Source organism: Pelodiscus sinensis, chromosome 1, assembly GCF_049634645.1.
Source record: "Pelodiscus sinensis isolate JC-2024 chromosome 1, ASM4963464v1, whole genome shotgun sequence".
Classification (NCBI taxonomy): Eukaryota; Metazoa; Chordata; order Testudines; family Trionychidae; genus Pelodiscus; species Pelodiscus sinensis.
The window spans coordinates 85,313,070-85,328,062 of NC_134711.1; the positions used below are offsets into that span (position 1 = coordinate 85,313,070).

The window sequence follows — 14,993 nt, forward strand, 5'->3', positions numbered from 1 at the left end:
CACACTGCTAAATGCAAAGTAATGCACATTTGAAAACATAATCCCAACTCTGCATCCAAAACGGCTAGATCTAAATTAATCGTTATCACTTAAAAGAAAGAGATCTTGGAGTCATTGTGGACAGTTCTCTGAAAGCATATGCCCATTGTGCAGTGGCAGTCAATAAAGCTAATAGAATGTTAGGAACCATTAGGAAAGGAATAGATAATATGGAAAAAAATCATAATGTCACCGTATAAATCTAAATAAATTATATATATATATAAAATTAGAACTTGAAAACGTATTAAGGAAAACAGCAACAAAAATTATTAGGGATATGGAACACATCAATATGAGGAGAGATTAAAATAATTGGGATGGGTCTGCTCAGAAAAAAGACAAATAAGAGGGGACATGATAGAAGTCTATAAAATCATGCACGAGGTGGAGACAGTGAATAAGATAATATTAGTTATTCCTTCACATAATACAAGAACTAGAGGGTCACCCAATTAAATTAATAGGCAGCATGTTTAAAACAAAGGAAGTACTTCTTCACATAATGTCCAGTCAACCTGTGTTACTTGTCAGGAAATATTGCGAAGTCCAAAATATTACTGGATTCTAAAAAACTATTCTACAAATCTCTGGAGGACGTATCCAGAAACTGGGCCTGGATAACAGGGGATGATTACTTGGTAATTACTTCTTTCTGTTCATTCCCTTTGAAGCATCTGGTATTGTCTACTGGGTATTGGGCTAAAAGGAACCCTTGATCTGACCCAGTATGGCCATTCTTATATACTAAGTGTATGTCTACACTAAAAGTTAGGTTGAATTTATTGAGGTTGACTATTAACATCTGATTTTATAAAGGCAAAGACTCATTTCCTCACTAAGTATATGTGGTGAATGCAGTACATCACTACTACAAGTAATATTGACTCTAGCAGTGATACACTGTGGGTAGCCATCATGCTCATTTGAATTCTGGGTCAGGGTCCCAATGCCTGATGGGACAAAACACTGTCATGAGTGGTTCTGGATACATGTCATGAGCTTCCCATGATGCACTTGTCTCCACCCTTGAAAACAATAGCAGACAATTTTTGCACGCTTTTCCCCTTGGTTATCCATGCAGATGCCATAGCAAGGGAAACATGGATCCCACTCAGCTGCAAACTGCTGTGGCAAGCTCTGTAAACAACTTACACATTATGCTGTGATTTGTCCAGAGCTTAGCCAGGAGCTGATGGCGCAAGACAGAATGTGAGGAGGCCACACACGCAGATGTGCAGGAACTCACTGAATGGAGCAATTGGCATGTTGGCAGCAGTCAGGCATGCTGACACAATGGAATGCAGATTCTGGTCCTGGGAGACAAGCACAGACTAGTGGGACAATTTTGTTATGAAGCTATGGGACAATGACCAGAAGCTGCAAAACATTTGCATGCATCAGACTACTTTCACGAAACTTTGCAAATTACTTTCCCCCACCCTAAAGTGCAGCATGGAAAATACCAAAATCCCTTTCTTGGCACCTGCTCTGACACTTGAGAAGCAAGTGGTGAAAACCTCGTGGAAACTTGCAATGCCAGACTGCTATCAGTCAGTTGTGAACCAGTTCAGAGTGGGTAAACCTAAAGTGAGGGCTGGTGTGATCCAAGTAGCCAAGACAATCAGTACCCTTCTGCTAGGAAGGATAGTGACCCTGGGGAACATGCAGGACATAGTGGATGGCTTTGCTGTGATGGGGTTCCCTAATTGTGGTGGAAAGCTGGAAAGCATATCCCTTTCTTGGCACCTGACCACCTTGCCAAAGAGCACATACGCCAACAGGGGTACATCTCAATGGTGTGGCAGGCACTGGTGGATCACAAGGGCCATTTCACTGACATCAACATGGGATGATTGGGAAGGATGCATGACATGCACATCTCTAGGAGCTCTGGTCTATCCAAAAAGCTGCAAAATTGAACTTTTTTTCCAGACCAGAAATTGCCATTGCAGATGTTGAATTTGGCTCATGACGTTGTACACAGGCAGCCTGGACAACAGTAAGGAGCAACTCAAACTTCAGGAGAGGCTTTGAAAACGAATGTCATGAATGAACAAACAATGATGTGTCAGTTACGTGTGTTGCTTGTTACCAAGCTGCCCTCTGTTGTACAGATACTGCCCTGTAAATCAACCCCTCCCCATGCAGTTAGCACAATGAATACCCTGTTCTGAAATAATACATTTTTATTTAAAAAAACACAGGGAACAGACATAACGGAATAGAAAAGGAACTGTGGGTATAGTTAGGGTCTGATAATGGAGTGGGGAAGCATAAGGAAATGAGATTTATTACAATCACCCTTTGTAGCAATCAAAGCTATGAGAACAACAGGGTTCTGCTCCAGGAGCCATCTCTGGGAGTTAAGTTAAAGCTTCCTAGGTCTTTCTTCCACACCGTATGCATTCTAGGGTGTCTGGGAGAAGAGGATATGGAACTTGGTAAAGAGGGCAGGTGGTTTATCAGCAGGTGCAGGGGGCTCTGTGCTCCAGATGCTTTTCCTGCACCTCTACCAGGCACCTCATCAGCTCTGTTTGCTCCTCCATGAACCTCAACATTTCATCCTGTGTCTTAAACTCATGCTCCCTGTATGCTCTCCTGTCAGGTGAGGTTGACCTCTAACAGTGTTCAGCTCCATGCATTCAGTTGTAGCTTATCAGTGCCAGTGGATTGCATGAGCTTGTTAAACATTTTGTCCCATTTATGGTGGTGGGTTTTGTGTTTGTTTGTTTTTGCCATCTAATCTGCAAAAGCCTAACTGCTGGAGGAGTGAGGGCAGGTAACAGACTGATGGTTCCAGCTGCATGGTGGGGGGGAGGGGGGAGAAGGAGAGGGGAAGATGGTGGAAACAAGGGTAAACTTGAGAGAAGACACATTGTAAAAACCAGAAGCTTAACGTTTTCACAATGAATAAAGCAGTGCATAATGCAAAAGACGTGTTATGTACAAGGCAAAATTTTACATTTCAAATGGCGTGCCTACAAGTAAGAACTGGATTTGCTGGCAGACATGGTAAACCCCATGTTAGGAAGGCTCTTTTTCTTTCACTTTAAAAGCATGGGAAAGGGTTTTTGCCGACTACAGCACTCATTATTCATGTTTGCATTTGCCAAGGGCAAGCCATGTTTACGAGATATCCCCCTCCCATACAGCATTTTTGCAGACTGCAGCTCTCCTTTGCCACATTGACCTGAAGGGGGCGAATGCAGATGCCTGGGGGGGGGGGGGGGGTAGGGCTCATCATCAACATGTGGTCCACCATCCCTGCACAGTATGCCTGTTCTATGAGATGATCCCTTTAAGCCCATCACAAACAAGGGAGGAAACTTGGGATCATTATTTGTTGAGAATGAGCAAACAGAAGTGGATTGCCTCAGTGCTATAAATAAAGAACTTCACCCATTTACCCAGGTCACCATGTGCAATATCAGTCTTCTCTGAATCACAGAGTCTGATAGGGAGTGGCTGCTGTGCCAGAGTGGCCAGAAATGTGGACCTTATGCTGCTATGCTTTGGATTGCAATGGTGCTAGATCACTTACTGCTGGCTTTGCATAATAAAGTGTCCTACGGTGGAGGATGGAATAAGGCAGCCCTCTCCAGAAATCTCCTGAGAAGGATTAAAGAGCACCTAGATTGAGAACTTTGAGCAAGAATCCTCCCTGAACATCTCTACAATCTCCAGGCACATTAACAAACTCTTGCAGGGGACTCCTGCTGTGCAAGTGGGCTGGCTGCCACAATATCCCAGTTGCTCAGGGCAGATAAGAAAAATTAAACCCAAGTACATCTAACCACTGAAGCATGTTTACAGGTATGAACTCACCAGAAGTTCCCTCCCCACCATCAGAGGCCAGCAACAATAGATCCTGGGAGGGGCTTGGTTCTAAAGGTAGAAAAAGGTCACACTTGCTGAGCATTCTCCTCCTCCTCTTCCTCATCTACAATGTCCTCCTCGTAGTTGCCAAAGGTTGCCTGAAGAGTTGCTTGGGAGGTATCCATGGACAGTTTTGGGAGTTTGGTTGGTACCCCCTACCCTGAATCTCATGCAGCTACTGATAGAAGCTGCATGTCTGAGGCTCTGACCCAAACTGGCCATTTGCCTCCTTTGTTTTCTGGTATGCTTACCTGAGCTTTATTTTCATGTGACACTGCTGGGTGTTTCTGAGATATCCTTTTCCCACCATGTCCTGTGCAGTTTTGGCATAGATATCAGGGTTTCATCTGCTGCTTTGGAGTTCTGCCTGCACCAATTTTCTTTCCCCGCACAGCAACCAGTATCCCCTGTATGCTTTACGTGGGAGTTCGTTTGTGACCCTGGGCATTCATGGTCAGGCCAAACAGGAAATGAAATTCAAAAGTAGCAAGAAGAGGAAATTGTTTATAAAGTGGGGGAGATTAATGTGAGGCCCTAGAGAGACAAAAGCACAGTCAGCTGCCTCTGCCTACAGCAAGGTTTCTGCATGAAGGGTGGTGTGCAGTTTATTACTACCCCTGTTCAAGAAAACAGGACCTGAGCACATTTTGTAGTTAAATAAATGACACCAAGAAAATACCCATTCAATGTCACTGATTTCCATTCCAAATGAGAAACTGACTTACAAGGCCCTAAGAAAATACTACTGCTCAAGAAAGGAGCAATCATATGTAAATGATTGTTACCATACGACAATTAAGTCTGTGCTCACATAAATGCTCAGAAAAATAGGGTATGAAATTTGGAGGAATGCTCAGTATGTCAGGCAAGGTAGCAGAATGACAACTGCCACTAGGGCAGTGGCAGGAAATGTAGCAGAATCCAGAGCCAGGACATGAGGTGCGGACCAGTGAAGATAGTGGGAATGACAACTGGAAAACTGATGGAAGAGGAAATCAAATGGTGTAGATTCAGAGGAAGTTGTCCTCATAAAGATGGTATCCTGTTCATCAGGAAGTGCTACTTAGTCTCTATTCCCAAAAAATCTCTACACCTTTGGAGCCAGTTTGGGAGGTAATGTGGGGTGGATGAGGAGGAGACCCACTGCAGCTGCGGACTATAGCAGCCAATTTGAAGGCATAAAAATGGAGAGACCTGTGGCACTGAGTAAAATATGGCAGAGCAGCGAGTATAAAGCCATTAGGAGATGGCTTGTGTAGTCATTATCCAGAATAAGATTACAACTACAAGGCATTCCTAGCATACACCATCACAGGGTTGACCAGCAGGACTGTCTATCAGTGGGAGATCAGAGTGCAAATATTTGTGATCCCTGATAAGGTAGCAGAACACTCAGAACATAATCTCACACACCTGAGATTCTTCTCTCATACCTGTTAAATGTGTAATGGTTGCTATGAAATGTATTTCCATTTAAGTCAATGGCAAACACTGTCCACTAACATCAGCAGAAAGAAGATTAGGCCCATAAAAACCACTGAAATCATTGGGATCAGGTTCAGGCCCAAAACTATTTGCTGTAAGAATTTAACAGGTTCCCTTAACTAAATCCTATTCCTTGAAATATATCTGGTAATGTGATTTTTAAAAGAGATCTAACTACATGGACTAAAGATCCAACTTGTTTTGAGCTGGGGAAACAAAGCAAAGTCAGACAAAAGCCAAAATTCTAACTCAGCATAACAGCTGACTTTACAGAAATATTCCTCTTTTGCCTTCTAAATAAATGTGAGTGGGTCGCCCAGTTTTCAGGTGTAAAGTGCAAACGGTGGGCAACGTAGGTTGGAGCGGGCATGAGGCTGAGAAAGGAGGAGGTTAAAGCCTATATGGCAGGCTGGAGGGTGAAGACGAGGAGAAGACAAGGCTGAGACGTGGAACAGGTTAAAACTCATGGCAAGTGGTGGAGGGAGATGGGGAAGACCAGGTGGAGCAGGTTAAAGAGACAGGTAAGGCTGGATGAGTGTAGCACGCCACGGTGATGGGGGGCGCAGCAGAAAGCGGTGTCAGGGCACAGTGAACACATGGCGATCCAGGGCAGAGGAGTCACGGTGGGAAAGGGGGGTGCCGAGACCCCAGACAGAAGCCAGCGGAAGAACCCTGCAACCCCAGTCTGGCAGGGTGAGGTTCACGCATTCCAGCCCCGTGTCCTGCCTAGCCAGACTACAAGTCCCATCGTGCCTCGGGCGTCCGCCTCCTTGGCGGCACGTCTCCCCCCGCCCCCTGACGGCTGGTGCGCACGCGCGTTGGAGGCGGCGTCCAGGGCAGTCTCCCTAATGTAAGATGGTGGCCGGCCTGGCGGCGGAGCGCACGGAGCCCGCAGATTGCTCGTCTCTGCCATAAAGGTCGTTGTCGGCGCCACTCCGCCCCGTCCCGCCAGGCCCGGCGCTGCCACAGGTCCCGCCCGCCAGCGCTGCCGCCCCCGCCGCGAAGCCGGAAAGAGCGCGGGCTGGGAGGGAGCAGGAAGGCGGGTGAGTGAGCGGCAGCGGCCGGGGGAGCCGGGCTACGAGAGAGCGGAGGCTTCGTTGGGACGGCGCAGGCCTCAGCCCACCCCCTCCCCGGGCTTGGCCCCCAGGGGCCCGCTGGCTGGGGGGTGGGGGTAACAGGGGGGTCGGGCCGGCAGCGCGGCTCGCCCAGGGGCCGCCTCTTCTCGGCCTCCTCGCGGAGTAGGAAGAGGAGGCGGGAGGCAGAGCCCGCTGTGTGAGCTGGGCACCGAGGGGCTGCCGGCGTGGGACGTGGGAGAGGAGGGGGTCTGTGCCCGGGAGCGTTTGACCCCACCCCACCCCACCTCTCCTGTCTCTGGGGGAGGCCGCAGTGGCTTGGCTTATCTACTTCGGTGGGATTCACTGATGGCTCGGTGGAAATTTCCTCTGTTCTCCCTTCCCCTCCCCAAAACTGGGCTCCATTTATTCTGATTCTCACTTTTGTGGGAGACAGATGGTAAATGGCAGCCGCCTCTTTTTATCCTATTATTTTGGACAGTTCATTTAATCTTCTCAGGTTTGTCTCCTAGCAAATCTGTATTAACTTTCCATGGCTTATAAAACATACCAAGTCCCAGAAACCTTTTCAAAGGGTGGGTTAGGAGAAGGAAATGACAAAGCTATAGGCTCACATCATGTTTCCCTGATTGCCATACGCTGTGCCTGCCAGTTTCAATGTGAGCTGGTGGTGCTTTCATGTGCACAATAAAGAGAGGATGTGCACTGGAGAGTCATCCTACTAGACTCAGTGCTACAGCTCAGAGAATTCATATGGGTTTGGCCTATGTGCTTGGGACAATGTAGAATGTGAATTTATTAGGAGGGCAACAAATACTGTGTAGGATATGTTACTCTTAAAGTTGGATGTGCAAATCCTGAAAGGTTGGCCAACCTCTAACAAAATATTATAAGGGTTATGTTGGCATATAGCATACTTACTGTGCTTATTTACGGTACTGTTACATTATAAGTTTTAAAATGTCTAGATTAAGTGTAATGTCAAAATCTGACCACTGATGTGAACATAATCACAGATATTGACTAAAATATAGGCTGTAATACTCAAAGGCAAGTCTATGGAAGAATCACGCTGTTTTCCACTCCATCTTTTCTATCTAGAAACACAGCCTATAAAAAGGAAGAAAAGTGCAAACAAGCAGTATACCTGAGAGGTTGGATGAAGTTGAGGTGGCCCATGAATATCCCAAATATGCACCTTGAGCATCTTTCTAGTTTCTCAGTGCTGTCATTAATAAGAGAAGTAGCACATAGTCTGTTTGACTTCTAAAGTGAAGCGTATTATTCCTTAAGGGTTTTAAGACCCAGTAATAGATACTATTCCCTAAACAAGACTAACACATGTGTGGGTTTAGAAACATTTGGCAGTCATACTTGGCTGACAGGCAAGGAAAGCTCATTTTAGGAGAGGGTTGCTATTGTATGGGAAGGGGTGCTGCGGATAAAATGCACTCTTATTCTATCTTGCATATTTTCCTTTAAAAAGTTCTCATTACAAGTTTTTTAGGTGATGTGTGGCTAAGTTATATTTTGGTTACAGAAAATGTTGTACAAATACTTGTGAGGCTTAGGGCTCTAGGGTTTTTTTTAAGTTGTTTATTTCAGATGGATGACATAGTGTAAATACATTTTATAAGCAGACAGTTTGAAGTTGTATTCTGGGCCTTCTACAACTAAATCTATTTTGTAAGCTGTGAGAGATCTATTGAATATATCTTGCTAAGCAATTATGTTCATTTTCAACGTATGGCAAGACCACTCTTTCACAAGGTTGAGCAACATCTTAATAGACTATATGGACCACCTTTCATCCTAGTTGCAATTGTATATCATTCTGATGACTTAAGCAATTGTTTTCTTGTGATTTTTTTAAGTATTCATATTTCTAGCAGTTTTTAGTTTGCAGTGTTTCTTTTGATAAAATTAATGATATTCTTTGCTGTTCAGTCTCAATATATCTGCTGTTCATTTTCAGTACATCTGCACTCTGTCCTTTTCTCTCAGCAAGAAGACTCAGAGCTATAGTATTGCCCTTCTCTGTGAACTACTTCTGATCTATTGACCACAGTTTATAACCTAATGCAGATATTCCCAGATGAATACTGTGTTTTTAAATATTTTCGTCTGTAGATGTCAAAGTGCTTTACAAGGGAAGGTAAGTATTATTCCTGTCTGGCCAATGGGGAATCAGAAGCATAGAAGTAAATGATTGGTTCAAGCTGGTGCATCTGGCATCCTTAGAGCTAGGAACAGAGTTCAGGTCCTCTGCTTACTCAGTACTGAGGTGGGCCATGTCAGGATTTGTGTGGTTCTGCTGTGTTGGAGGGAGTGCAAGATTTGGGGGCACCCTTGTGGGAATTCTTATTCCAGGTGAAATGAAAGGACAGTGTTGGTGGTGGATGGTGGATTGAATAAAAGCACTTCTGTAACTAAAACTGCATCATTTCAGGATAAACCACTTGGCAGAAAGATAGTGAAACAAAGTAATACATACATTTTCTACAGTTATCTAAGGAACCAGAAACTTCCATTGTGAATTATTTCCCTGATTTAAAATAAGCAACCTTAGAGCTAACATTGCCCAGACATGACAGCATTGGAAGTAAGTACTTTAATAAGCATCCAAAAAGCATTTTATTCCTAGTTGTTGGCTTTGCACACTTCAGGATATTAGGCTACAGGCCATCTTATTAGCTCCATAATCTTGTTAGCTCTTCTGTAGCCCAAGATATAATTTGTTGACTAATGTTGGTTAGAGGGAGTGATAAGTGGCAATTTAACTTCTCAATGTAAGAATACTCCTAAGCAATTTTGTCATGCTGTATACTTGTCTGCATTAAACTAGTAACTATCCAAGGAAAGCAGATATAACTTTTGGTAGGGTAAAACAGTGACACTGAGAAGACTGATCATTAATAGCCCATCTTGGCATACTATAAAAGTGATAAGGTGGTCACTTATCTGTTGCATTGGAAACCTGACTGCAAAAAATATCCACCAGGTGGGGAATCAGTTGAAGGCAACTTGCATCTCTGACTAAGGTAATTTTAAAAGTTACTTTGCTATTGTCAGTATAGATTGAGCGGTGTGTATTAATTTTAGGTTAGATAATTGGTCAAGGCTACTGAAAGTATAAACTATAGGTAGTCCCCGGGTTACATGGATCCGACTTGTATCAGATCCCTACTTACAAACGGGGTGAGGCAACCCCGCACTAGTTGCTTCCCCCCAGCAGACCAGGGAGACACAGAGCGGCTTCCCTCAGTCCTTTATTCTCAAGCTGAGGTGTCTGCTGAGAAAAGTGAGGTGTGGGAGAATAAAACTGAGCTCTGGAGAAATGTTTGGCTAGAGTTTCCCCTACAATATGTACCAGTTCCGACTTACATACAAATTCAACTTAAGAACAAACCTACAGTCCCTATCTTGTACGTAACCTGGGGACTGCCTGTATTGTACTTTCCATGAAGATGAGATTTTTTTTTTCCCGTTATTAGAATCTGGCCTAGTAATGCTACAGTTGATTGCTTACCTTCTTGACTTTGGAGAGCTGCTCTAATTTAAAATACATTTTACAGAATTTAAGGATTGGAATGCAGAAGGGTAGTGTCAAAATAGAGGTATCTTACGTGGCTTTCGTTAGAAAGTTGCAAGTGAGTGAGGGTTTTGTGTAAGGGAATGCTTGGAGCAGAAAATGGAAGTGTATTGTGGCTGTCACTTAAGTTTTCTGGTTTGTAGTATAATTTAGATCCACAACTTCGGAAAAGAGGTGGAGAGGGAATTTAACAGTAGAAACTAAATGTCTGTAAAGAGTACTTAAAGATTTTTTCTATTCAGTGCAACAAATAAGAGATGAACTGATGTGCAGGGCTAAAGTAAAAGATCTGAAGCTTTATTATGATTATAATATATTTGAGTACCCATTGATTTAAAATAATAGGTAGAAACCTCCTTTTCCCCTTATTTTTCTCCTGTTTCTTCTTCAGTGGTGCTTGAAATAAAATGTAGACTGAAGGGTTGTCTTAATGTCTGGTGCTACTATGCTGATGGGAGAGCTCCACAAGAGGCAGTAATAATGTTGGTGGGAGAAGCTCTACCAGTATAAGTCTGTAGTATCAACCTGGCCTTAGTTTTCACCATCTATTCATATTACCATAGTCTTTTGGTAGCCCCATAACTAGTAAGAAAACAATAGGTCAAAATTCTAAGTCATCTTGCTTTGTAGTTGAGACATGTTTAAATGTTTCCTGTTGTATTGATATTATGGGCCTGAATCTCACTTGCATTAAGGCTTCTTTATTACTAGGGTTGTAAACTCCCATTTATATGGTTAACTGATTAAACATTAAGTTTAACATTAAGGGGGATGCTCTGGGGAAGCCTGGATCAGCCACATACATGGCAGGCCCCATGGGGCTGGAGCAACCCCTTGTCTATGGTGGGTCGGGAGCTGGTTAACTTTAACTGGTAAGCATCACCCTTAATGGGTGATGCTTACCGATTAACCTTTCACATCCCTATTTTATACTGCCAGAATTGTGTAAAGAAACCTTAGTGAAAACAAGAAATAAGCCTAATAAAACCCATCCAGCTTTGCTAGTGACTTTTGTGGATCAATGCAAGTGCTTTTCTGTAAAGCAACCAATCTTGTAAAAACTTCTATTGAGGTCCTTCCTTTAATTTGGACCCTGACCCTTTTACAAAACTTTCTTTTCAGCTTTTGATAAAACCTAAGGATTAGGGCATTTACAACTGAGACGACTTGTTTTCAAATGATAGCTTATTTTTGTCCTTGAAAACAGCAGTAAAGAATTTTTCAGTAGTCATCTGTTAAGTTGAAACTTTTTGTGTATGTGGCTTCATCATTGGTGACATGTGTTAAACCTTTATTCTTTTAAGACAAAATTTGGGAAATTCAAGCAATCCGGATTTACAATTACCTTCAAAAGTCTTCATTTGCGCAAAAAAAAAGGTAGCTTACTGCTACTAGAACTGTGAATAGCTCATTACTGTAACAAAGGTTACTGACAAGTTTTAAAATTTGCCATTTAAAAACTGATTTGAAGCCATCCAGCTATGCTGTAGGGCAGACCTGTTCTATCTATTTATATTATAGCTATCATCCTGAGACCTGAAGTATAACCTGAAGCCTCTAGAATGACTGTTTATATAAATATATAGCGCAGTGAAACTTCATGCAGACCACCTGTCCTAGTTGAGCACCAAAGATTCCAAGATAACGCTGTACAATGCTAGTTTAAGATACCTTTCTGTGATTAGAGAAACTAGAACTGATTCAAAACATGGCATTACCTTTTTGGATGAAACAGCTCAACTACTTTTGACTTCACTGTGAAGTTCACATTGCGTGCAGTGTGTTGGTAGGGGTTTCTGCTTTTTTTTCTTCTAATGCAGTGTTTACTTTCAATCACCAGATAGCAGTTAATTGGTAATAGATGGGCAGATGATTGGTTGCATTAAATCTGTACATTAAAACCTCCATGACACATGTGTATTTTTTTAATTCGAAATGTTGGTATATTAAGTGATCTGCAAACAAGTTTCAGAATCAAGTACAATTTTGCTTTGTGGGGTTCCTTTCAGCTTTCTTTTTTAGTGTCCTTTATTAAAAGCCCTACCTTTTTAATCTGTTCTTGAGTGATCAGTTAATACAGCTTCCACTGCATTTAAAATGTCTTGATTGGGAGAATGTTGGTAGATAACTTCACTGAAAATTTGATTAGCATTTGACAGCATCATCCCATTGTTTGAGGTTTATAGTGGGGGGCGGGGGAGTGTCAGATTACCAGTTTGTAGAAGCAACGGAGTATGGGAAAAGAAAGGGTGCACGTGCATTCAGACAACTAATTCTGTTATGTATTCTATTTCAGAGGTGCCTTCGCCTTATTCTGATTTAGCACCAGCAGAAATATTTTGGTGCTTTCTTAGTGTCTACTCACAAAGAGCTGGCTGCATTGTAATGTAAGCTTTATACTGCAGAGTCAGCGGCATGGTGTGGCAGCCAGCTCCCTGGGAGCAGGACCGGGAACTTGCTTGTAACTATTACAGTATCCAATAAGCTCATGTATTTATCAGTTAACTGTTTAAACCAGGGGTGGGCAATAATTTTTTGCGGGGAGGCCACTTCAGAAACTTTTGAAATGGCCCTGGGCTGCTCTGGAAGGGACAGGGACAGGATGCTTCCCCACAAACCATGATTGGTTTGGGGGTGGGTGTTCCCGCTAGGTGTCCATGCCCCTGGCAGTGGAAGGAGACTTCGTGCGCTCCACCTTCTGCCCCAGGCCCTAACTAGCCTGGGGGTGGGGGAGTGACAGGGCTTCCATGGGTTGTATCACCTGGTGGGCCAGATCTGGCTCACAGCAGCTCTTTTGCCCATCCCTGATTTAAACTGTTATACTTCTACATTTCTACTCCCAACTTCTGAGTTTTGTATGGTGTAACATTTGTATTTTTGGGACTAGTGGAACCAGAGGCTGACATTTGATTACAGTAATTCCCATTGTTCTGTGTCCTACAGTTTTGAGTGAATGTTTTTTTAAGACTATCACGCTTGAGTTTCCTTCGGGTGTACAGGTGCCAAAGCATCCTGCAATCCTTGTAAATTTTACCTGTTTGTTACTACAGTGGTTCATAACCATTAAATGCAAGATCCATCATTAAATGCTTAAGTATGTGAATACAGCCGGTCCCCGAGTTACAAATGGTCGATTTATGACCGTTTGCATTTACGACCAAACCTCCCATTAAGCGGTTGTAAAGGCAGTCCCCAAGTTACAAACGTGACCTGCGCTTACGAACAGCGCAGTCGCAATGTAACTCAATGGGGTCCAACTTACGCCAAGTGTTTGGTCCATGACCTGTTTGTAACTTGGGGACTGGCTGTATATAGTGGAATTATAATCTTGATCCAAGTTTAAAATAGGCTTCCTAAAATGTTGCTCTTTGTGAAAAGACGAATAACAAGAACATACTAAAATGCACCTTTCTTGTATCGAGTTATTTAAAAAAAATTTGACTTGTCTAGATATAGCTTATGTCTTTTGTTATAACTTTCAGGATTCTGTCATCCAGTCTTCACCTCTCTTTGAAGTCTCGTAAAACAGCCATTATAATTAGTCTAGGACTACATGATGCTGTTCTTGGAGCCTGTAAACTACATAGTCAGCCACAGTAGCAATGCTTGAGTAATACAAATAACACAACAGTCCGTCCATATGAAGAATAATTAGCTAAATTCCCCATGGTAGAACTTTGCACAAGTAGAAGACTGGCTGGCTACTTTATATTTCTGTCTCTGGTCATAGACTTTGTAAATTCCTTACACTTTTACTTCTCTTGGAAATATTATAGTATAATTACTAATGTACTGTATAGATTCTCTCCTTTCCTCCCCCCACCCCCTGCCCCCGGCCTGTCCATCTTACAAAAAAGGCTGCCAATTTTTGCTAAGGATATAATGTGGATATAAACATCTGCACTTGAAACTGAGTCTTGAATCCAAAAAATACCAGATGAGGTATGATGTGACTTGAATATTGTAACGAAGGTTGTATAGAGTACATTTTTATTTATGCAATTTTATTTAAATTGAACTTAAGGTTTAAATCGGACCTCTTACTTCACTTCTAAATATTAAGTTAATACTTGTTCATGGAATTAGTGTCCTAATCATTAGTAAACTTTCAGTTTTACATAGAGGTTTTCTCTCAGAAAACTTCACACTTAATTCTTCTTTGTGCTGAAAATGACTCGCTCATGGTCTAATAACTATTCCTTACTATAATAAACAAAATTACCTCCAACATTGACTCACTACTTTAAGATTTTGCCCTTTTTAACTAGTGATGTTAAATTTTGTTTAAGCTAATCGAGTAGTCGATAAGGAGGGGAACTGTAGCTCTTGGCCTTAGGAACTAATACCACTGTGGCTCTGCCTTTTAAATGTAAGAGCCTGGTGGCCCTTACTACGTTTAAAAGGCAGAGGCGCAGTGTCTGTGACCGGGCTTGTGCAGGGACAGCTGATTTCTGGTTCAATGAGGGACCGGGCATCTGTACCTCTCCGGGAAGATGGTGCTGGGGGGAACCGGCTTCTGCTCCCTCCTCTTGCTGTCTCTGATAGAAGTAGCAGGGTTGAGGAAGTGACTAGTTGAGTAGTAACTCAATTGCTAAGCATATGCTACTGAACTAGTCACTTACATCCCTACTTGTAACCAATTCACTGTATGTCTGTCTTCACATCTAACCTGTATCCCTTTACCCTGCCATTTTGAAAGTCTGGATATAGTTTCATTATAAGCTTTTCTCCTTTTTGTCTCTAGGGAATTACTCAGAGCAAAGACCAGTAGTTCTGGTAAAATCTGATGGTACTTAAGAACAACCATACTGGGTTAGACCAAAGGTCCATCTAGGCCATTATCCTGTCTGCCTAGAGTGGCCAATATCAAAGGGAGTGAACACAGCAGGTAATGATCACATGATCCCTCTCCCGTCATCCATTTC

General features: G+C 42.7%; 1 protein-coding gene across 6 annotated transcripts in view; it reads left to right on the forward strand.

The window, feature by feature from the left end:
- The first annotated feature begins 6,210 nt into the window (after positions 1–6,210).
- The window catches only part of CNOT4 (CCR4-NOT transcription complex subunit 4), a 159,024-nt gene continuing 150,241 nt past the window's right edge, over positions 6,211–14,993 (forward strand). For 4 of the 6 annotated variants that reach the window (XM_075934379.1, XM_075934385.1, XM_075934354.1 and 1 more), the window contains exon 1: positions 6,211–6,446. The gene's annotated coding sequence lies outside the window, so the exon portion shown is untranslated. The remainder of the gene's footprint in view (positions 6,447–14,993) is intronic. The other 2 variants (XM_075934359.1, XM_075934371.1) reach the window with 1 other exon arrangement.